Source organism: Sinohyriopsis cumingii, chromosome 3 (genome assembly GCF_028554795.1).
Source record: "Sinohyriopsis cumingii isolate HCF-2022 chromosome 3, ASM2855479v2, whole genome shotgun sequence".
Classification (NCBI taxonomy): domain Eukaryota; kingdom Metazoa; phylum Mollusca; class Bivalvia; order Unionida; family Unionidae; genus Sinohyriopsis; species Sinohyriopsis cumingii.
The window spans coordinates 84,048,931-84,073,677 of NC_142963.1; positions in this window are offsets into that span (position 1 = coordinate 84,048,931).

Consider the following 24,747-nt stretch of genomic DNA (forward strand, 5'->3'; position numbering starts at 1 on the left):
AAGGACATAAAGTTCTTTGCGTAAACAAAAACACATGCAATATATAGCTCTGCCGTTTTTTTTCTGAAACGTAAAATGTCACAACCTTAAAGTCAACCTTAGCTTTATCTGAAACATAAAATGTCACAACCTTAGAGTCAACCTTAGCTTTATCTGAAACCTAAAATGTCACAACCTTCGAGTCAACCTTAGCTTTATCTGAAACCTAAAATGTCACAACCTTAGAGTCAACCTTAGCTTTATCTGAAACCTAAAATGTCACAACCTTAGAGTCAACCTTAGCTTTATCTGAAACCTAAAATGTCACAACCTTACAGTCAACCTTAGCTTCAAGCCAAATTCTGAACTAGTTTGGCAATGTGACAAACTAATTTTCGTCTCAACAGCGCATAAATAACATTTCACTCAAAGTAATAAATCAAGGACGACATAAAAGAAAATACATCTACAACGAATTGAACAGACATTGAGTAAAAAGGTCAGCACTTGCATTAAATCTATGGTGGCCAAAAGTAAATTTTGAATTAAATCTGCCTCTCTTTACACTGGATATTATTTGCAAGAAAACGTTCTGCACACCTACAGTTTTCTTTCCTTTCACTTCTTGAGTGCTAATGTGCACAAACGTTTGCTTGTATAGTATTTATATATTTCTACACCTTTTTTTCTTTTTTTTACTTCACTGGTATGGTTTTAGGGATCATAAGGGTGGTAGGAGTTGGTAGTTTTGTGTTTTTAAGCTCTTGATGTAGGAATGGGTCAATAGGGATATAAGAGATCAAACTGCGTTATTCAGGACAGAAAATATTTTCTTGGAAGCACTGATCCTCCATGTACGGTGCATAGCTGTAATGTGATGTAGTGTTTCCGTTTTTCAATTTGAATGGTAAATGTCACAAGCTTACACTAAAAACTAAGCTTTACGACTAATCCTAACCTTGTTTGATAATGTGGCAAACTAAATCTCGTCTATGTAACATTACACTCGAAGTATTAAATCTGAGACGAGAGAAAAGTATGAAGCACTGAACTGACATTGGGTAAGAAAGGTCAGCCAGTGTATTAAATCAATGGTGGAATAGGATAACTTTTTTATTTTTGAGTGCTCGCAAAACGAGTATGTATTTCTATACGTATCTGCAATATTAGGCTATTATTTTGGGGTAAAGCATAATTCAATACATTTTGGGTAAAGTCAATTTGCTTCAATTATCCAACAATCGTACTCACTTGAGTTTGTTCTCAGACAAATAAAGGCAATGTATTGCCTGACAATGACATATAAGTCTTTGACAAGTGAAACATTGTTTTGCGACAGCAAATCAAGTCGTCCGAAATTTGTGAAAAGATGGCAACCATGACATATATAGCCGCACTGTGCACATTTAAACATGACCATTGTAAAGGTAATACGGATTAGATTAAAATTAGGCTGCATTGATGATTATGTTATACAAGGAAGATCATGGTCACCCATAATTAAGCAACACTGACGCGGATACATAAACTTTGTGCTTTAATGTTTTCATGTAATAAAGCTTTTATGGCTCATACGGGTTCTGCACATATGTAAATATTAATATTTACACAAGTAAAATAGGAACTGTCCAGAAACAGATCACCGTATATAATCTAGAATAAGTGGAGTTTAAACTGCAAACAACATGGACTCTGATCTGCCTTCGCACAATGCGCCGACAGATCAGGGTCTGTGCTGCTTGTTCTACTGATTTCTCCTCAGTTTCTGCATATACCCAGATCTGCTTCTTTTTTATTTTAAACCGAGTATAGACGGCATTTCGCTCAATATATAGAGTTACATATCACTGCACAGCAATTAGAATTTTCACTTGTATGTTTGTCTCAGCTTGATTACATTGGCGGGGGGGGGGGGGGGCGAGCAGCCGAGTGGTCGAAAGCGCTCACCGTTCCAGATCACTGCCATCTCACCTCTGTCTGCGTGGATCTGCGTGGGTTTGAGTCTCAGGATCGGCTAGCGTGGGTACGTGAGAAAGACTGCCAGTAGCTTCTCGTGGATCGGTGGTTCTTCCCGGGGGTTGCAATGGTTCTTCCTCCGCCAGAAATACTGGCCGCCTTGTATAGCCTATCTTGTGTTGAAAAAAATGGCGTTAAACCCTACAGCAACAACAACTTTTTTAGAGAGTTGAAGAACTATAATGCTATTTTGTGAATATTTGATGTTTTCTGTTTACATTTTTGGAGTATTCATCTACTAACCTGTCATATGATATAAAAACGTGTGTTGTTTTTGTCTGTTAACAAGAATCAGAAACTTCAGCCATATAGTTATTTGCTAGACACCTATCACTTATTTCATAGTACGGAAAGGGGCCAATTCTGTTCTATAAGGACTCCATAATCGCGAGAAAAGTTTTAATAAATATTGATTGTGGGAACACTGAAAGTAATCTAGTCTAGGAAATTTAATGGTACAAATTGCATTATCTGTGTAACATAGTTACGGAGATTTAATGCTTCAAACTGCATTAGATAATCAGTCTCCCCAACATCCTCATAATAAAAGCCGCATTTCTTGATGAATGTTCTAGACATAGCTGGAAAATGAAAGCAAAGGTAAATGGAATTAGAAGGTTAATATTCCACAAGCTTGTTAAGTCATCGTATCTTTTTCGTATGATGCATATTCCGTGGTATAAAAATCAACGGGCGTTAAACTATATATATATATATATATATATATATATATATATATATATATATATATATATATATATATATATATATATAACTCTTTTGAATACAAAACACAAAATATTTATTACCTACATCAATCAGTCCGTTGTTTTGTTGTTTTTCCATGGACCTATAATTTGACTTAAAGTACTAGGAAAGGTATCTTTTCAAGATACATTTGGGATCTCGACTTTACATATTACACCAAAGTTTGAACTAAACCTAAACGCTTCGTTTAATCCCCCGATTCCTTTTGGTAAGGGCACAAAGCTCCAGAGGACGGTTGTACATACGAAATAAGAACAAAACAGAACAAACGTCATAACTTTATATAACTGCATATATTTACAGAAACGATGCAACTAGAACAAGGGAATCAGATTGATGACGTATAGCCCATAGATTTGCAAAGTATAATTTCCTCCAACTATATAATTAAACTTATAACCCGGATATAGTATTTGGTTGAACCGGATATTACTTAAAGGTCACTGGCCACTTATATTGTAAAAACGTGTGATATGATTATAGTCATATATAAAGCACATCTGTTATGTATGCACACCATAAATTTGTTTCATTTTAGACTGGAAAATCCGCTTTTTAAATGAAAAATTATTCGGCAATCTCCGTAAACAATCGATAGTTTCCGCGTGCCAAAAACGAATATGACATACATTTATCCCTTCAATTCAATCAAGCCATTCAAGAGTTTAATTTCCCCACATAAAGGCCCACGCGATACGATGGTGCTTTTGTACAGCAAATATGGCGCACTGTGTTGCATATTGATGTAACCAAAAGAGTGGTGATGGGACAAAAGGGTTCTTTCTTTTTCCGAAAGACCATGTTTACGACACACACACAAAAGTGGATTGAAGCGGTGGGATCGAATAAGGTGAGGGATGGGAAAGTCCTAAATCCTCCTAAATCCCGTAGAAAGCTATATGGTGCATATGGGAAGAGGGATAGAAAGAGCGTAAGTAAAACATATCAAATGAAGGATTGTTATATGCTCATTTTTCCCCCGTTAACTTTACATTGTCAGAATTGTGCAATATTACCCGATACTGAACTCGCGCGACAATAAACATATAGCATTCACGTGCATAAAGGAACTATATTATATTGTAAACAAACAATGGACGCAGACGCCAGCACTTTTGACTTGTAAACAAATCATGTACATTCGCGTAAGAGGCGCTTTACGCTGTGGTTGTTTAAATTTGTTTCTGAATGAACTAAAACAGATGTTTCATGGACTGTCACATACCAGCTGCTTTGGCACATTCCGCGTTGATACGATCTTTCGGATTTATGCTACCTACAGTATACAACAGACGCAAGAAAGTGTCCTTACAAATAACATACAAGTGAAAAGTCATATTCTGTCTTTCTTAGCTGGTGATAAAAATGGCAAAACAATATATACTTAGAGTTTTACATCCTAAATTTCCTCAAAATGTACTTTCTTAGTTCTGCAAATCCGAATTACATGAGCCATGTCATAGGTTCTCAATCTTGATTATACATTTTGAAATTGTAATGCAATTTCTATGATAAGTGTAATTACATCCTCCTTACTGCACTCAAAATGAAGTAAGCATTAAATTCCATAGCGTCTTTTTGATAATTGCAGTTGAAATACATTTTTCCCACGTTATGATTTCAAACATTCAATGACAGAAACATAAACACATTTGCAGATGTCAAGACGCTTCTACCTCACTTCTTCAATCCCATGTATTTCATATGGAATTGTCACATATAAATCCAGTCCATAATCACAAAATTTCGTAGAATCGAGAAGAAATAAAACCCCAAAATCTATTCATTCCAGATCAAATGGAAAAGTTGTTGCAATGCGCATTTTTTCACAATATGACTCCAAATTTCAATTTTAACTTGACGCGCCATTTTCTTTCGAAAGTTATGTCGAGCGCGCGACTAAGTTCAAATTTATCTGGGCGGAGTTATGTGCGCAGCAATAATGTTGTTGTTGTGTAATGATGATTATGCGCTTGTGTATTTAATTTGGAATGCAGCATACATTCAGTTACATTGTTTCGTGTAGTGCATTTTCTTAATATAATTAAGCATTAGGTAGAATTAAAAAATTAGCATATAATAAAAAGGTTACTGCATTTGTATGGGAAAATATGAACTCGTTTTGTCGGATGGTGATAAGATCGTGCTGTATTTCCATTCGAAAAACGTTCAGAGTGTACAATTTGATCAAACTCTTTATTTAACATTATTATAACCAGTATGAACTCAATAGTATTAGAAAAAGAAATATGGGGTATTACTATATATATATAATTTTTTTCCTGACCCAAAAGTTATGGTGAAACTTTTTATACAAGGTGTATGTCCCAAGACTTAAGAAACGAAATAATTTTGTGTCGAATTTATGCCCCGATCCCCGCACGGTGCAATGAAATAGATAAACAAAAAACTTATTTGAAAATAATGTGAAAGAAAACTATCAATTCATCGTGCGAAATTTATTAAGGGAAAAATATATCCACGAACTCTGTATAAGTAGCAGATGCCGGCTGGCGTATGCATCCTTACTGTAGTGTGTATCGCTTATGTCAGATAATAAAATCGCAAATGAGACGGGAATATCACACGACTGCTTGAAGGCTCCTGCCATTCACGCATGATACGTTACAAGATGCAAAATGACCAAGATTGTATTGTATCAAGGTTAACTAAATACTGTGAGTGCAAATGATAATCTTCTCTGCTAGCATGGACTACAAAAGTATTATTAAAGCATGTAATTGCTGTGCATATTATTTAACCTACGAACATCATTGTAAGTTTGTATCAATTATGATTACATATGGCAAACAAATGGAAGCCTGGGTGATGAATAAACACAACTGGAAGCGAGCAATAAACTCATTGCTTACACTTACCGACAGGTTATCTACATATAAAGGTTATTTTATTACAAAGCAAGCCAACCCTGGAAACTGACTATGGATTCATTTAAGCGTGCTGATTATGAAGTCGGCCGACACAAGAAATCCAACATTGGTTCCTTTGGATTCTTATAAGTGTGACCATGTTTTTTTACAAAGTCGGCCGATATAGGTAAGCCAGCACTGATTTCTTTTTACCTGAATTACCGGGAATTTTGAAAATAAATTGAAACAATTGAACATTTTTGAAAGCGACACCATCTAGTGCGTTGAGCACGCATATCGATATAATGCTAAACAGTAAATTAGTTTTCAATAGTTTCATATAAATGTTCCTTATCCATAGCTTATAATGTTTTATTTTTCGACAAGAAGCATGTACTTCGTCGTGTGGGGATGAAGGTACGTCATTTCCGGTTTATGTCCCCATAGGTGAGAAATCGTAGCTAAGGGGAAGTAACAGGGTTGTATACTTCTATTTCGAGTAATTCGTTATTATTTCTTCTTTACACTTGATAATTTTTTATTCTTTTTGTGCTAGTATAGTTTCTTTTAATCATGTAATGCAAATCTGATATAAAAAGAAAGATGTTAGAGCATGGCCGGTGACCTTTAAACTTATTAAACGTTTTGCTCGAAATACAATTTACTAACATAAGTTGTGACTAATTAAAAGATGAAATAAATTATATGCATTTTCTACATTTGAAATTTGTGTTTACAGAAGAATGTAATTTGAAATAGTGTGTTTAAGCAAGCAAATTAATGGCAGGAAAATGTAATTTTGGTTATTTGGTCTTATTATCTTTGCACGGAAAATTGCCCATTTGGATTCTTCTTTATTTACGTCACCGTATCTGTGTTTTCTCAGCCGGTGATTCTAATAGTATTTTCTTCCTGGTTTCTGTAGTCCATTTTGAGTTATGTAAGAACGTGTGGTCGGGGGAAGATAAATGTTTCGCCGTTGAGCTTCTTGCCTTTTATTTAGATTGCTAATCTTATCTGTGGAGATGCATCCAGTTATTTAATATCTGCGATTCTACAACATATTGCATACTGTATACCTTGTACGTAATGAGGTAGATCACATCTGCTGTGTAACATGCCACTGAATGCTTAAAAAATCACCCGTGACAGGCTTGGAATTGTGTTTGTTTATTTCGTGTGTTTGCATGTCTTGCATCCTTTGTCTCCAAAAAGCTTTGACTTCCAAACTGCTGCTTGATTGATAGCGGCTTTAACTTTTCTCTGATAAGAATGTCTCTTAAATTGTAAGGCCTACATAATGCTACGACTGGCTGATGTGGAAATGTCATTTTAAGTAGTTCACACGATTCAAGAGTTGACCTATGTTTTCGGATGACGTAACCCAATTGCTATCTATCTGCGTGAATTTTAGGATGAAGGGTATTCGTTCCACGTTTTTATTGCTTGTTTGGAGGTCTGCACGGTTATGCTTGCTTGGCTCCTTGTACCGCTTCCTTTATAAGATCTCTGTTGTTATAGTAACGCTTTGGCAGATGTGTTAGCTTTCTGAGCCTCTCGTGGAAAGTTACGTCATCAGAGCCTATCCAGCTGATTCTAACTGCTTGACTCTAGGGATATTTTGGATGCAGTGTCTTGGGTGTCAGTCGGTTTGGAATATATATACAGAGGAGTCTCGTTAATCCGGACACCTTCATTCCCAGTGAATATGTCTGGATTAACGAGTTTTCAGTGTAATTGAATCATGCTCATTTTTATTTTACGCTGTCATCATACCGTACATGTACATGTATATGCTAGCTGTAAATGTACTTTATATTCAATAATGGTTGAAATAAATTAATGAATACATCTACTGACTTGTTTGTTTCACATTATTATAACATGCACTTGTACATACATGTACAGTAAATATAAAATACACGTACATTATTAAATATAAATTTAAAGAATTAACACATCGAACACATTTGTTCTTGTTTTTTATGATGTCCGCAACTGTCGACTTGCCAATGTCTAAGGATGAGTAAGCTAGAATATGCTGTATTATAGCATGCTTGGTAGCTTTGGGATGAACGTCTTTGTGCTGGCAAATCTTTTTTATGCTGGCCAGTATCTCATCTAATCTACGCTTATTTGATGGTGCCGCCATTATATACGTAAAGATTACAACGAATGCAAACTGATATCTCGCAGTTAAATGCGTTATAGCAAACTAATAAAATGCAGTCATTTTTAAAAGTCGTATTTTACAGCTGTTATAGCTGCTAATGAGCTGATAATTGACGTCCCCATTTTTTATTCTAAAATGAAGTCCTATACTGTTCACATTTTAGATCACACAACTGTAATTGTACAGCCATCAATAAACTGTGATTGTTACGTACAACTGGTAAGCAGCAAAGTAGCTTAATGGCACACTTAAAATTATTAACCATATGTTATGTCAAAAAGTGTGGACATTTTGATCCCAGTGTGTTTATTTAATTATAAACACCTCCCACCCCACCCCCACCCCGTCGGCGGCGTCTAGCTAAAACAGACAGTGTTAATAGAATCGATGGTTACAATAGGGTCACGCTACTTAGTTTGTTATTCAACATTCTGCGTCAACCTGAATCGTGTATATGTTACGCTCAACGACAAATGGTACATGTATTTAAGAAACACTCTTGATTACATAGAGTAATACATTTTGTAAGCAGCGATTTTAATTATCCTCACAATCCTAATGCTATTTGAAAATGATGAAGAAATCAGGCATTGATTAGTGTCGATAATTGCACACAGATATTAAGCCACAATCAAAATTAAGTTATGCGTGGCCATTATGATTCAAATCTCCATGAGTCTGGCTGTGGGGTTTATGCAGTAAATCTAAAATCAAACGAAACTGAAAGGCCTTTTGGGATTGAACTGAATCTCGTTCAGTTAATCTTAACCAAAAATCTAAAAGGCATGGTTTGTGGAAAGAGGAGTGCTGTCTGAAGTGTAGAAAATACAAAATGCTTTGTAAATTAACTAAACTTGAATTTCACGAAAGTAGAAACAGAAGGGATGATGCAGATCATTTTACTATCACATTATATTTGTTTACATTTAATAAATAAGAAACATATAAGCTAGGTTGAGAAAATGATGCAACGAGAGGTTTTATATCTTTGCACGTAAAATTGACAAAAGGGCTGGTTAGATTAATTCAAAGTGTGCTATGTCGTAAACTGAAGAATTAAGTGCTTCTATTGAGATTTTGTAAGCCACTTCAACAATACCACTTTAATAGATGTTCGATGGCATTATCAGGCATGGATGAATTTTATTGTACTCTCATATTTATTTTGTTTTAATGTGTTGAGATACGTGTAAATTGCACCATTCTACACCCTACGATTCAATAGGTTATCGCTTATTCATTGTATTGGTGTGTGCTACATTACGCTTCAAATGAATACACACACTGCCTACATTTCTTTTTCTTCTGATATTGAAACGAGCATGTCTCTAGAGAACGTCTATAGATAATTAAATAATTCTGAAATATTTATTTTTGTTCCAGCATTTTTCAGCAAAAAATGTTTGGGACTGCTGTCAAATACTTTCAATACATTAAACAATCAAATACAGTTTGCAACATACGAAGAACCTGAATACATCACATTTGTTTGTAATAAAGATAGGTATTTGTAACTCTTACCAAAATCAATCACTCTTTATGAAAGCGGGTTATGTAAACGCAAACGCTGCGCCAAAGTGTATCGTCTGCTGAAAACATTATATTCATATATGCCTTCTAAATCAACTTTAGCTTAAAATGGTACATATATTTTAGTTTTTGTTTCGCTATAGAATTTATTGGTTTTTATGCTCTACCTTGTTACCTTTAATTAAACTGCTATGGAAATAATTATGTGTTAAGTTCAAGTCTGAAGATAATCTTTTAAACAAAAGTCCACGCCTTCAAAGTATTGCTTTCCTTTCTTTCATTCGCCGTGTTGGGACTTTATTTTTCCAAAAAGGCCATGCTCGCCTTTTGTCTACAATATCAAACATTCATCCATGTACATCAAATACCAACTATATTGTATATATTTTTATTTTTGGCATCAGTTTTAAATTTAAATCATCATTTGAATCAGAAACTAGTTAAACACCATCCTGTTCTACAGAATACAGCAAAGCAATGTATCAAAGAGTCAGCCTTACAAAAAGTCTCGTTAATTTATGTTTGTCTTTGCTTTCTATTTATATTGTTATCATTCACCTACGACTTATTTTCATAATGAGGTAAACACATTACGCAAGCGTTGAGGAAGATGTTTTGAGACTTTATCACTGGTTTTTAATGATGATCACTGCTAGATTGTCGCAGATTTTAACTTTTTCAAAAAAAGGGTTGTTTCTTGAACTTCCACACCAAACAAAAACCATTAAAAAGAGAAAAATTCGTCGCTGTAGATTTTGCACATGACTCAGCAAACTTTTCTTTAGAGTGGGAATATACATAGTAAAGTATAAGAAATAATACGGTGTCGTCATATATGTTTCAATTAAAATACACGATCTTTTTCTCTTGCTGCAGGTCAGATTTCATAACTTCCGATATTTTTCAAAACCGTTCACTTTTATTTTAGCATCACGGGAATGGGGACTAAATGCAAGATTACTAACCTCCAAAACTGAGAAGCTTTACATCTTGCAAAACAATCCACTGCTGAAACAAGATCTGAAAACAGAAGTGCTTCAATAAGGATTGCTAATTTTATATTTTTTGGAAACGAAAATCACATTTGTACGTAGAAAATTACTGTTAAAACATACACTAGATTGACATTCGGAAAGCAGGAAAATACACAAAGTAATGAAGCCAAGTGTTTGGAACTATTTTGTTACTTTTAGCATACAGATGTGTCCTTCAGGTTTGTCTGCATTGGGATAATATTCAAAAGTCGATAGTAAATAGCCAGCAGACATGCGCTTACTTAAGGGCGATAGTGCTGACTTTTTGAAGGTACTATATTTGTCAGCTTATTAGAAAGATGTGACGGATGTTGAATCAACCTTTCAACTACAAATCTTTATTTTAATGTATTCCAGTGATTACTACTATACTCGATATGACATAACACTTTTTATCACATAGTCGGTACACTTTGCCTATACTTTGTGCACTTTAATATTTTGATATTATAACAGATAAACATATCTCTTTATGTGATTCTGATTGGTCCAAATGAGCCAATGAAATTGTTGTGCAGTATTCTCTTTACTGTTTACCTGCAATCGTGTGAAGACAATTTTAACCAAGCCTTTTGGAATTTTTTTTTATTTAATGAACATTTTGGAAGCCATTTTTCCATTCGAGCCATTAACGGAACTGGGAATAAATGGTATTTTCTGTCTGAATATGACCAATTTGCCACCACAGGGGCTTTATATGTCATGTATAACATAACATAACATGAAAAATGTCTAAAACTCCAAGACACGAACATCAACGATAAGAAAAACTCAGGTTATTGCTCAACTGATAGTGCGTGTGTGGCGTGGGGGGGGGGGGAGCGGGCGGTATACCTATAGCCTGGAATCCAAACTATATACAAGCGTGGATTAAATGTAAACTTACAGAAACAAATAAGCTCACACCTGTTCACAGAAGCACGTGGACATAAACCGATCTCCAAACTGACAGAAGTTTATAAAACCACTGCATATTTTGTAGTCTACTGTTCCAAAAGAAGTACAACACATATCCGATCACAAATACATTACAGTAAATATGTGAATTTCTGAATGCAGTATATCATATTTCACAGGAATATCGCAACAATGTAATGTTTAGTTGTGAAAGTGACACTTTACGTTACGTAAACATGGATCGTCTACTGTACTCTAATTATGTACTGCATAAAACAATGCGACATCACCGTTTAAGATCATTCGGTGTAAAAGCTGATTTTGTGTGTATAAAATGTTCTGTTTATTCGGAAGGGCGCTTGTTCTTAAACTTTGCATCGTGTATCAAAATGAACGAAAGCATGCGTTCTTCTTTCTATCTAAATAATTTCCACTGAAATAAAGACTGTGATAATACATATCTCAAATGGGTAATGCTTTTATATTAAATTTATGAAACTCTTTGAATAATGTCCAGCTTTTGCTTGCCAAGGCTCGCAAAACTGGACATTATTCAATTCGTTTAACTCGCCAAGCCTCGCTGAAGATTATAAATTCAATATTAAATCATTACCCGTTTGAGGTCTTCTATGCACCTCATTCAGAACGTTATTGTAGTTATTATAGCGTAATAATATTTTTGGGGGGCACCAGATAGATCCCCCCCCCCCCCGCCAAAGAATAAAAGTGTTTTTATGTTTCACTGAGTCCCCCAGATATGTTGCTTCGTTTTTTTATTTAAACAGAATTTCGGATTGTTCTTCCGAGTCGGTTTAGATCACCTGACTCGGAGTCCCTCTGCTAGTATCTTTGTTACCTTGGCTAACGCTCGCCTACGTCCCGTGTTTGCTATGTGTGAATGTGCTATATGTTTGTTCGTGCTATAGTTCTGTTCCTATTGGGACAGCCGTCTATATCGAATTCTTCCCCAGTTGTCCTGCGATCCTTATAACATGGATCTTCTAGATTTTGTACATATTCATATTTCCAAGTTTTTAGAATAAGAATTTTGAATTTTGGGCGAAGTAACATTGTAATAATATTTTTAGGGAAAGAAAACCTATTGTTTTAGTGTGTGCTATGTGTGTGTCGTTCTTCGCCAATCTATATTCTGCTGAAGTCAGCTGTGTTCGAGAGAGCTCCATATTTACTTTATTTTTTTTTTACTTCACTCTCTCGAACTTGGCTACCTTTATTTATTTATTATGTTTCCGAAAAGGGTTGCCAAAATTTTTATTTCCTATACAGTTGAGTGACAGTATAGGTGTTAGTATAGATTGGTTTCTATTATGTTGTATGTCTACTTTTCCGGACCATGCCCAATGTCTGTTCCTTCCTTCCTAGCTCCATATGAGTGTAGGTCTCTATCCGTGTTTCGTTCCTATAATTCTCAAAGATACAAGAAAGGTATTAGTATTCAATATACATTTACTTAAGTTTAAATGGAGAGGTATACGTTCTACTATTATTTATCAAGAGTAGGCAGGAGTAATGTCCCATTGGGGTAACTACCGTTGGTAGTTATCATTACATATGCCTCTCGCTCTAGTTTATTTTCCTGTGACTATTATTTGGCTACAGGCCCTCATTGTTGTAACGATATAGTCAGTAATTTTATATAGCGTATTTTTAGTAAAATTCCCATCAAGATATAAAATGCTTTGTTGTTTATATTTATCTCTTTTGTTTATTTCAGCTATTAGCTTTTCCCTATTAATTTTTGTTTTTTCACATTGTATTATCACATGGAATTTAGGAAATGGGCCTCTTTTACACAGCGGACATTTTGGCGGTACTCTGACCATGCGCCGTCTCACTGCAGCCTCGCCTGTCAACCATGCATTGTGCATGTATTTGAAACAAAGGCTTTGAATTTTAAAGGAGCATAGTTTCATCCAGTGCCCCAATGCTCTGTCCCAGCTAACGTATAAATTTTCTTTTTCTGCCGTGCTTTTAATATTTTTTGTTACGTCCTCCCTTATCCAGTTATACGTTAAGGTTTCTTCTTTATTCCATAGTTTTTTTTTAATCTCGATATTTTATTAGTAAATCTTTTATGTTTTTGAATTTTCTTGGAATTTCTAATTGTTGTATTAATTTATTATTTTTGTAAATATCATCCCTATTTCTTGTGGAGAATCCATAACGGTATATGTAAATACCTTCCCATGGACTCTTTGGTTCTACTCTTAGCCTCTTAAATCTATTTAAAATATTGCCGGCTTTAAGTAGTATAGGGCTGGGGAGTCCTACCCCTCCCCTTTCTTTAGCTTTATATAGTGTTTTTTTATTAATATAATGAAGTTTAAAATCCCAAATGTAGCCTATTATATTATCATTTATTGTGCTTAATGCTTTGTTACTAATATCTATAGATTTTAAGATATAATTAATATGGGCGTACATGTATGGTTTCGCTACTTGTACTCTCTCCATTAGGCATAGTGGCGTTAGTGCCCAGATTTTCACATTCTGTTCGATTGCTTCTCTTATTTGTCTGCAGTTTTCCTTCTCTTCATTTTCTCCAAAATTGACACCCAAAACTTTGACCTTTTTCTTGATTAAATGTGGGGGCTAAACCTGGGTGGTTTCCTCTTTCCCAATTTTGACATGTAGTAGTCTCCCTTTAAAATCTTTACCCTCTTCTGTTCTCTCCAATTGGATTCCTGGTTTATTTTTAATTATTGTTGCCACACCCCCTTTCACATCATTCCCCTCAAAGTTATTTTTCAACAGAATTAAATTTAAGTCACTTTCACAAAAAGATATCACATCATTTTTAAAACCATTATGGGTTTCTTGTAAAAAAAAGGAATATCATAATTTAGGTCTTTGTTGAATTTGGCAAGTTTTTCTATATTTATTCAATTTACATTTATTGAGTATACTTGGAAGTTCGTTCCTTCCATTTCTGGCTGCCTCCAGGTTGCCACATTTATGGTTGCCACTTGACTTTCTTTTGATTTTTATTCATAATAAATTTTTAGATTTTTATTCAACTGGGGCACTGGCTTCAGAGTCCCCCCCCCCCCCCAGTCAAAAGGGTGGGTGGGGTTTCTTCTGTTGAGTTTCTATTTCCTTTGCTTGTTTGTTCAATCTTGTTCTATGTCGTATTGGCCGAGTGGTCTAAAGCGCTCACCGTTCCGGATCACTGCCATCTCACCTCTGTCTGCGCGAGTTCGAGTCCAAGGCTCGGCTAGCGTGGGTAGGTGGGAAAGCCTGCCAGTAACTTCTCGTGGGTCGGTGGTTCTTCTCTGGGTTTTCCAGGGTTCTTCCTCCACCAGTTATACTGGCCGCCATGTATAGCCTATATTGTGCTGAAAAATGGCGTTAAACCCTAGAACAACAACAACAACAACATCAACAATATTGTCTTCCATTTCTTTTCCTTGCGTTTCATCCGTCTCACTCTCGTATTCACGTCCTGTTTCATAATCATCATCATTTCCAGTTTCTTTGTCATTTTCCTGTTCAAATCTAGTTTCATTTTCTGTTTCTGTTTCCATTGTTACCATTGTTTCTTCTTCGATTGTTTCCTCCCTTTTCTTTTTGGTTATGGTTTTCTTCCTCTCTGACACATTTTTCCTTTCTTCTATTGTATAATCTTAATTTCTTCCTGTTTCACCCTCCTGGGGTGATTCTGGTCCTGTGGCTGCTTTTCTTTTTATTCTCAACTTTGGTATGGGCGTGGATGTTAGGGGTTGAATTCCTATTAAGTCATTCCCAGTATGGTTATCCTGTTCCTCTTCCTCTGATAGGCATCCGTACCTATTTCTCAACGTTAGTCCTTCTTTGTTGTTTGGGGTTTTTGAAGGTCCCGATTTGTTTGGGCTAAGTACGTTTTGCCACTCCGGTGTCAGTTGTTCTTCTCCCCTTATTTCTGTTAAGTCCATATCCGCGAGTGAGCTTGCCGTTACTTCCTTATTTTGCTCTTTTTCAGTTCTGACTTCTTTTATGAGTTTTAGTATCGGATCGAGTTCTTGCATGTTACGATTTAGTGGTGCAGCTGTCACCCTACTTGTGTACGTATCCCTGTTGGTTGTGTCTTGCGCTGTTTGTTCTACGCCTGGGTAATCACGTGGTTCGTGTCCCGTTTGAAAACATCTGGGGCATCTCTGTTTCCGGATTTGATCGGCGCAAAACCCCAAATTGTTGCCATCTTGTGGGTTACGACCTTCGCTCCGAATTTCTTTTCAACTTTTAGAACAAGTTAATCTGTATCCACTTCGAATGGAAGTCCCACTATAGGAATCTCTGTTAACTTGGGCTCGATATTCCTTGTAAAGGGTTCTTTCTCCTTTACCACTGCTCTCATCCCTTTTATTTCTATTTCTGCCATTTCTAATAACGGAGTTCAATCTAGCGTAATAACAGTAATATGTATAAGTGCAGTTCGAAATGGCCACAAAATAGACATGAGGTATTTTTCCACGCTCTTCACAGCTTAAACTCTTTCAGAATATATCACTGTACTGAATGCTGATTTTACCCCAGGGACATCTAACTCTTTGTCCATAGCTTCCCCAAATTAGTATAAGAACACATTGAATTGATCCTACCTTACTTTTATTATCACAGATTAAAATCCACTTAGACGGAGGGTCCAAGAACCAGACTATATTTGGTTGCTCAGAGGCGCTTCATTGTGACGTCTTCAGAATATTGTGACTTCTACTGCGTACTTACCTTTTAAAATTGTTCCATCACTGCAAGTAAAGATTTCCTGTCTTTTTCCTCCTACGTATTATAAAGTCATTGTTGAGAAACGATCACAACAGATGCTGCAATGTTGTTAACAAAGCGTAAGGTTTTCTTCAGATGGCATTTCACCGCCAATTTTTACGGCATTGTGACAGATATTATCCTTCAAAACCCACTATGATGAGATAGGTTTTATACAAAATGTGTTAAACTTATTCACCCAGATATTATCAGTATGGAGTTGATACCAAGCAGAAAGCATCTTTTGCAACACGTGACACAGAGAAGTTTTGTTTGCCAAATTGAATATTACGGAATTTAGTATTGTTGCTAACAACTCACCTCTTTTATTGAAACATCTAATATCATCTTTTTTCTGAGAATAAAAAAATCTATAGCAATATAAGTTTAACTGCTTCAGATGGAGCTGGGATTCCTTATAAAACGTTGCAGACTGACGACGTTTGCGTATTTTGCGGCAAATTTCAGAATTCCGCTTACATTCAGAGATTCGCGGCAACATTGAAATTCTTTACGGATTCCTCAGGCATTGTGGGTGTAATGGTTTAATGTTGTTGTTGTACATTGTACACTGAAGTACATTTTTGAATAAACTTTCTCAGTTCGAGACTTGACATGGAACTCAGTGCGTGTGTTACTCTTATCAGTACAGAAAATATAGGTATTTGCTTTTTGGTTTAGTTTAAACATATTTAATTGCATAAATATGTAAGTAAAGATTATATGAGGTACAGTATAGAAGGTATAGGATTAGAGCGAAAGCCCATGGCTTAAAATGTTCTTCTCCGTTTACGATAAAAAAATGTAAATATATATGAATATGATCTAATGGCATATGATATTAAATTTTAATGGCAAACATCTTACGTTTTTAGTAGTGAAAGTGAAAGGTCTCTTGATCAAACATTGGCATTTAGCCAAGGTATATAAAGCAGGATGATGAAGACCGAGGGTGTAGGTGAAAAATGAGGATAAAGAAAGACAGCAGTTAAAAAATGAGAAATTGACAATTAAGTGTGTCAGACATTGTTTAGAAAGTTGAGGAAATATGGACAAATATAAGCGGTTAAAAAAAAAAACAGTAAATAAATAAATGAGAAGGAAATAAAATGCAAGATTATAAGTGAACAGTTATTCATTCTGGAGCTAGTCGTTGAGGAGGCGATGGCGAATCATTTGGAAGAAGATGGGGAAATTGTTGCTTATAACTTTTCATGACCCGTGGTAGTGCATGCTTGATAGTATCAGGTGTGCTTAAGTAAGTTGTTTTTACTTTTCAATACAATTTATGAACGCATCGAAACCATAAATGTTTACTTCGTACGGGAGCGTTGTATTACGATACAAGAAGGTATTTAATGCGAAATTACATTGTATAGTGAAGGAATGAAACAATTCAATGCGTTGTTACTGGAAAAAGAGCCAAGATAAGAAGTAGTGTTGTGTACTTTCTGTAGATCCTCATCCTCAAGTGGTGACCCGATAATATTCTTTGTGAATGAATGTTAATTATGGAAACTGCAATTTGTTCTAAGTCCGGCATGAAGAATTTGAAATGTCCTTCTACCGCTGGTAAAGTGACTGGGAACATAATTGTTACGATTATCGTATGAGCCTTTAAAGTTGTTAATGGAGTCTATTTGACGAGTCTCAAAATATAATCTATTCCATTCTCAAATGAAGAAATGAGTTGTAATACAGACTTAGTCTTGCTTGTACTAACTATATATTGTTTGCATTACATAAGTCACAGCGAGTAATATCACTAACAACAGATGGAAGAGATGTACGATAGGCAGGGCTACAACCAGTTGTCAATTTATCTGCGAGTATAAGTTTATCACACGGATTCAAGAATTTCCCTTTCTGTTTTTAGGATTGTGCTTAAATACCCATTTTGCTGCACCAGTCACAACTCTGGCTTCCTGATTGTGTACTGTTTCAAGTTCTCTTTTCTCGACAAATGAGCGATAGTCCCAAACTACATTCATATATTCTAGAATAGGTCGTTTTAAAAAAGTTGCTATAATTTCTAACGATTTCCTGCAGAGTCAGGGTATGCATTGCATTCATTCTTGACCATGCCTTGTCCTTTATATGGTCTTTCTTTTTTTGTGCCATAGGCTGTCATTTGAGAGTAAAACTCTAAAATGTTTGTGCGCGTCAACGTTCTTAATTCTTTGGCTGGAAGAATATAGTGGTGGACTGAAGGGTTGATATATTTTCATAGAATTGTCAGGGATTCAGTTTTAAACGGGTTGAAATATACACGCCAATTATTTACCCACTGAGAATTTCTGTCAATGTCAGATTTGAGATTCTGATCTGTTACGACTAGATTATCTACGATTAGAAGGAGACTTGTATCATCTGTATAAAAGCTTATATTGGTGTGTATCTCATATTCAATGTCATTTATGTACATCAAAAAAGTAAGGGAACCTAAACCAATCATTGTGGTTCACCATTTCTAATACACATTTACTCTGAAAATACACCAAAAGGTATCAATCGTTGTTTTCTACCTTTTAAACGCTGGAGAGCCATTTTATAACGTTTCCTGTGATACCAGTAGCATTCGGTTTGTCCTTTACCCCACACTCGGTCCAAAGTTTCACTAATATCGCAAAGCACAAATTAATTTCTTTGCCGGAGTCTATTGCCTTGCAGAACGTATCAAAGAGGTATGTTAATTAATTATGGAATCACCCGGATTAAAACAAGACTAGAAAGGTATAAGAATGTTATTTTCGCGGAAGTAATTAAACATGCGTTTAAAATCAGTCCTTCAAAACCTTTGCTAACAGTATTGAGAAGCCATATTTGGCTGTAATTAAATATGATGAAAGGTTCGCCCTTCCTTAAAACTGGACAAACATATGCTTCTTTCTAAATGTCTGGAAAGGTTAATTCTCCGACCGTGGCAAAGAGATCTAATCTGCCACCTGGGGTGAGGTCTGAGATGCCACACTCTACCGCGTATTTTATTTAGCTATATCATTGTTAGTTAATTGATAAATATAATCATTAACAAATAAAAATGTGTTAACAACATTGTGGTGTCACTGTAATTTCTAATTAAGAGTTTATAATGAAAAATTTTCAAATTTGGAATACAAAATCTATATCTAATGATCAAACATATCTAATGTTTTATGACTTTTTGTCGTTCAGGTCACAATGTCACAATGTAATTTCGCGAGCTTTTACGGCTGCGAATGACATCATCAAAGTTAATTGTATCCCTTTCAACAGACAACGTTGCCAAGTTGGTCGGCCGTGCCTCATTCATTGTGAATCTTATCTGTGTCTTAATTAGAGTTTTGAAAAGCTGCCCTCGCAGCTAGCTATGCTGACACAAATTTTAAAAAATATGCGTAGTAGAATGGTAAGGTTTTAATGACATTCTACGTATCCCACTTGGCAGTCCAAATCATTCCCAGTTCTTAGCTTTCTAGCCTATAATTTCCTCACAATTCTAAAATTAATGACGAAGACTACAAACGATCAGCATCAATTTCGTCGTACTGATGAGTAAGCGTCGCACTTGTAATACAAATTTCGTAATTATTTGCATGATTCGTAAAAATGTCAAATCGTGTGAGAACATCGAACTTACGTAATTTATCGCAGATGCATAGATCTACGCTCAATTTCCGCATTCGGACGATTGACAATTTCTATGTGCTTGGGACTGATTTTTTTTCGACCAAGTTAGTCCAACCCAGCATCGTCCGCCTTTTCTCCAGACATTCGACATTAAACATTACGCTCTTTACTTATATTATTGTCATTGCAAAATTTAGCGGCAGTTGTCTGTGTATTTGTAATGTTAATTGATCACTCTGTCTCGTTCTTCGTTGAAGTATATCCTTAGATCATTCATCTTTGTTGCGCAACCATCCATTCGGAGACCTTTTTGTTGTAGATACTTCAGTACTTTGTCTATATACTCCAGTGTGGAGTTCCAAAATTACAGATATGATATAAAGTAGTATGACAATATTGCAGTGAGTATTGTTTCTGCATCACCTATGGTTTCAACTGTCTTTTATCGCCATCTCTCCATTGAAACAATAATTTCATCAAGATGTGAAGTCACAGCCACAGCGAATTCCACATATCCATTTTACTTTTTTTTTTGAACATGTATCTGTAGAATGTCTTACGGTACGAATGAATAATCTTTCCAATAACAAGACTGTCTATCTTCCACTTGACCTCATGTCACAATTAGCATTTTCTAAAATAAAAAATTACCTAATATATAATCTTCTAGATCGTTCTTAATGTTTAAAACATTTAATGTCAGTTGTTATTATTTGAACTTCTGTTACAAAACTTATAATATTTAACTCGGACTATGTCAGTTACGACAGGTAAATTGTTGTAGGGGAATTTTACTAACCGAGACCCAGACCCAAATAATATTTATATGTCTATTAATAATGTTCCTGATATTAAATCTACACACAAAGAGAATATATTAGGGTTTTTATTAGTTGTTTACAGAATAAATAAAAAAGAAAATCTATAATTTAGGTCAAGTGGAAAACAAACTTGATTTTGGACGACAATATTCAACAGCATACAATCTTACATTACAATAGAAATGAAATTAAAAAAAATAACTAATAAACAATGCAAATTAAAATATATAACCGTACTCCACAGTTCTCTGAGAGACTGTTTAAAAATTGAAGAAACCGAATGATAGAGTTCTTTACACAGCTCACGCACAATGCAGTTATTTTTACCATCGTTACCAAACGTTTTACCAGCATTAAGTCTTTATAGAACATTTTGTGCTTCTATGGAACTTTAGCTTACATCCGTATGTAGAGGTATACCTTGAAGGTAAACTTTTTTCATCTTGTACAGTTTACCCTGTACAAATATTGTTTCATCTAGTACAGTTTGCACTGTACAGATATTGTGTCTACAGTTCACACTGTACAAATATTGTCTTCTAGTACAGTTTGCACTGTATAAATATTGTTTCATCTAATACAGTTTGCACCGTACAAATATTATTTCATCTATAGTACAGTTTGCACTGTACAAATATTGTGTCATCTATAGTACAGTTTGCAGTGTGCAAATATTGTTTCATCTAATACAGTTTGCACCGTACAAATATTGTTTCATCTATAGTTCAGTTTGCACTGTACAATATTGTGTCATCTATAGTACATTTTGCACTGTACAAATATTGTGTCATCTAGTACAGTTTGCACAGTACACAGATTGTTCAGCTTTGTCAACTTCATCGGTAACTGTCAAACCGTTTTGTTGAATGCATGGAATATAACGTGCAAAGCGAGAGCCAATTAATACCCTAAGGACAGAGAAACCATGTCCAAAGTATCCTTTTTACTAACTAAAGAATTTGAAAAGTCTAAAAGTGAAAAGCATAGAAAAGGAAACAAAATTTCAGTCTTTTTAAATACTAGCATATTAATGAACATATACATATGTTGTTGCTTTAAATAGTAATCCGCGATCGTCATAATTTATAAAATCAAATTTAAAACTTATGAAGACAAAATGTTATTGAAATCCTATCTCCTTAAGACTGAACCATAATCTTTTTCAAATCAGTAAAATATTGGATACTTGTGTGAACGTTTCTTAAACACGGATCATCAAATTTTAAATCAGTATTTTTCTTACTCTTATTTGGTACAATTTTAAAGGTTATCACAAGCAATTGATTAAAAAGGGTGAACCGTTTGATAAACAAAAGCATCTTAACCAAGTGGAAAGAACTCTGCCGGGAACACAACTGCGTTTCAACAAAATATGAGACTGAAGGAAAATAACCAGAATACGAATTGCATGTAGAACCACAGCTGATATATGTAATGTTTCGTGCTTGGTTTCTTAGTGTTTGCTTATTATCTGGCAAAATGCAATGCCTGCTTCATTGTCCTTAAATATATTTTTATTTGTATCGTTGAACTCTATCCATATATTTTGGTCTCGTTATCTCCTGGACTATTTCAGCCTGAATCTTGTACTGAATTATAATTCTTACAATGGGATGGACAGTGTAACCGATAGCAACCACATGTACATATAAGATAAATAATCAAGTAAAATATTTTCATTCTTGAAAACACATTACGTAAACCAATGAAAAAGTCATAGATGATGATAGGTGTTATTATAATACATAAAAATGATTTATCTGCCTTTGAAGCAAAAATAACAGTGGTAAAATAAGTTAGTCGATTTGGTTGTTGGTACTGAAGTATGACCATTTACAACGACATATGATTTTATATAAGAAAAAAAGATCGAAAATCATTTTCTAATGGAATCATCAAAATTGACAAAATGTAAAACTCTATGAATCAAAGGAAATGCCAAGGAGTCGTATGCTGTTTCAAATCAGCTGAAAAAATGGTACATACAGATGAATGAAACTCTGCTCACCCCACAAGTCCTTCCGTGTGCGTTTTTTTTTTTTTTTTTACAAATATTCTTTTTCAGTCTTCTATTTGCACATATTTATATTAAGATATTAGGTCTTGTTTATCCCTTATTATTTGCTGGTCTATATTTATGTTTGGTTCATTTTCTTAGCTTATGGATGGAGCTATTGATATGGTGTTATATTATTTTCAGGCTAAGTCTGTTTTGATATGACAGATATCTTTGCCGAATACTCTGGTCGCTGATTGGTGTCAAAGACATCCGATCTTATTATCCTTCATTTCAGTTTGTTAGCCTGTCTCCTAGTTATAATTAATTGAATGGTATTTATTTAGCGGGTCATACATCCGGCCAAACCAGGGTGCTACAATGGGTGATAGGTGCAGACGAAGCACCAGCCCGCGCTTGGCGGTACACACGCCTACTAGGTGCGTCCGGTGATGAAATGACCAACTATATTATGGATGTTTTAATTATGATACTTTAATTTTATATATTGTTGCTTACCTCCTAGTTATCATAAGTTGCGAATACTTTTTTTTATTTACGTGGCGTTATCTTATTTTTTCAGGCTAAATCTATTTTGTTAAGACAGATATATTTGCCGAATACTCGGGTCGTTTAAGACGTGTCAGAAACATAGGATCTTTATATTCCTTAAATTTTGTTTGTTAGCCTGTCTCCCTGCACTGAACATGATGATAATAAAAATTAGGTCGCCTATGCAATTGTGCTTTCGCGACCGGTTAAGTCCTGAAGGTCAGGATTCCTAATTGGTCGAGGCCTTGGGTATGGTGCCACCACTGCCCTGTTTTTATGTGCAAATGTCGCTCTCCTTAATTTTTGACATGTCTACGCGATGCAACAAGGAAAGGCACCATACGGACGCGAAAAGTCACAAGGAAAGCGGCTCGCCCTAAAACGTCGAAGCGCGTATCATCAAATTTTAGTCCAGTTTTGCTAGTGGACAATTACTTTTCCAATAGTGCGTGGGCCACCTGTGCAATTTTCCAATTTCATTGAGTTGTATAATTTTCTTTACTATTTTGTTGACAAGTTAGCATTTTGTGTACATGGTGTACCTTCCATTTTCTAAATAGTACAACACAGCTGGGTGTCAGGCACCCTATGTACTTTTTGTGTCATGCTATGTTTTCTTTGGTTTTGAATTTTGATGGCGGTAATGGCAGGATTTTAGTGATAGAGCTTTTATCAAAAGAGGACTTCATAAGCCAAAGGAAAAACCTCGTGTAATCTCCCTGCACTATTGAACGTGATTTTCGCACTATCGTGCATGCATCACGATTTATGGCAGCACGTGTGTCTGTTTGATTACTCCTGGGGGAAGGAATTAGAGCCTCATCCCCCAGGCTTTTATGTGTTCACTGTTTGATTGAACAGTCAGGTCGTAGGACTATTTAGTCCCTATCGACCTGAATGAAGGGCTATCTTGAGTGGGAATGAACCCAACACGCACTCATGCTGAAAGACGAATTGCAGACTGCCAGAACTGACCAAGGAGGTCAACTAGAGCAATATTTGACGCCTTTGGTATTTTGGTTCCAGCATTCCTGCCATTTGCTATCACTATCCAACACTTGTTAATTGAAGCCGTCAGACAGTGGACCTAATGGAGGTCCTATCTGTCTGAATGGAGGGTTTGAAGGCGGATGAGAACAGATCCAACACACACTCACTTTAATCAGTCGGTACTATTTAGCTGCATTTAGGTAAGTATGAGTGGGAATGGACCCATCACGCACTCATATGCTTTGAACTGAGTTTTCAATGGTATTAAGGGCATGCACTGCACGCTGATTGTTTTTGATGACCAATCGTACCAAGGGAGGATCCCAGGTCACAGGTATAAGAGAGAAGTAACTATAATTATTTTTTTGTGGTACAAACTAAAAAAGAATTTTTTTCTTTCTTTCTCCTTCGAAGAAAAAGGGAGAAAAACAACATATTTCCTTTTTTCCCCTCCCCCCTCCCTATTTGTCTTCCTAGTTGCATTATTTGTCAGGTGTTATTTTATGTCAGGTTGGGTTAGTTTGGTATTATTTTATTTTTAGGCTAAGTCTGTTTGGTTAAGATAGATCTTTGCCGAATACTCTGGTCGCTAAGACTTGTCAAAACCTAACCCTCCTAGCACTAACTGACTGACTGACTATTTGGATTTACGGTGTTTTCGCCCGACTAGGGCATGTACGACGGTTTTGTTCTTGCACTGCAAGATGTTTAATTGATCCTGGGGGCAAGGAATTAGTGCTTCATCCCCCAG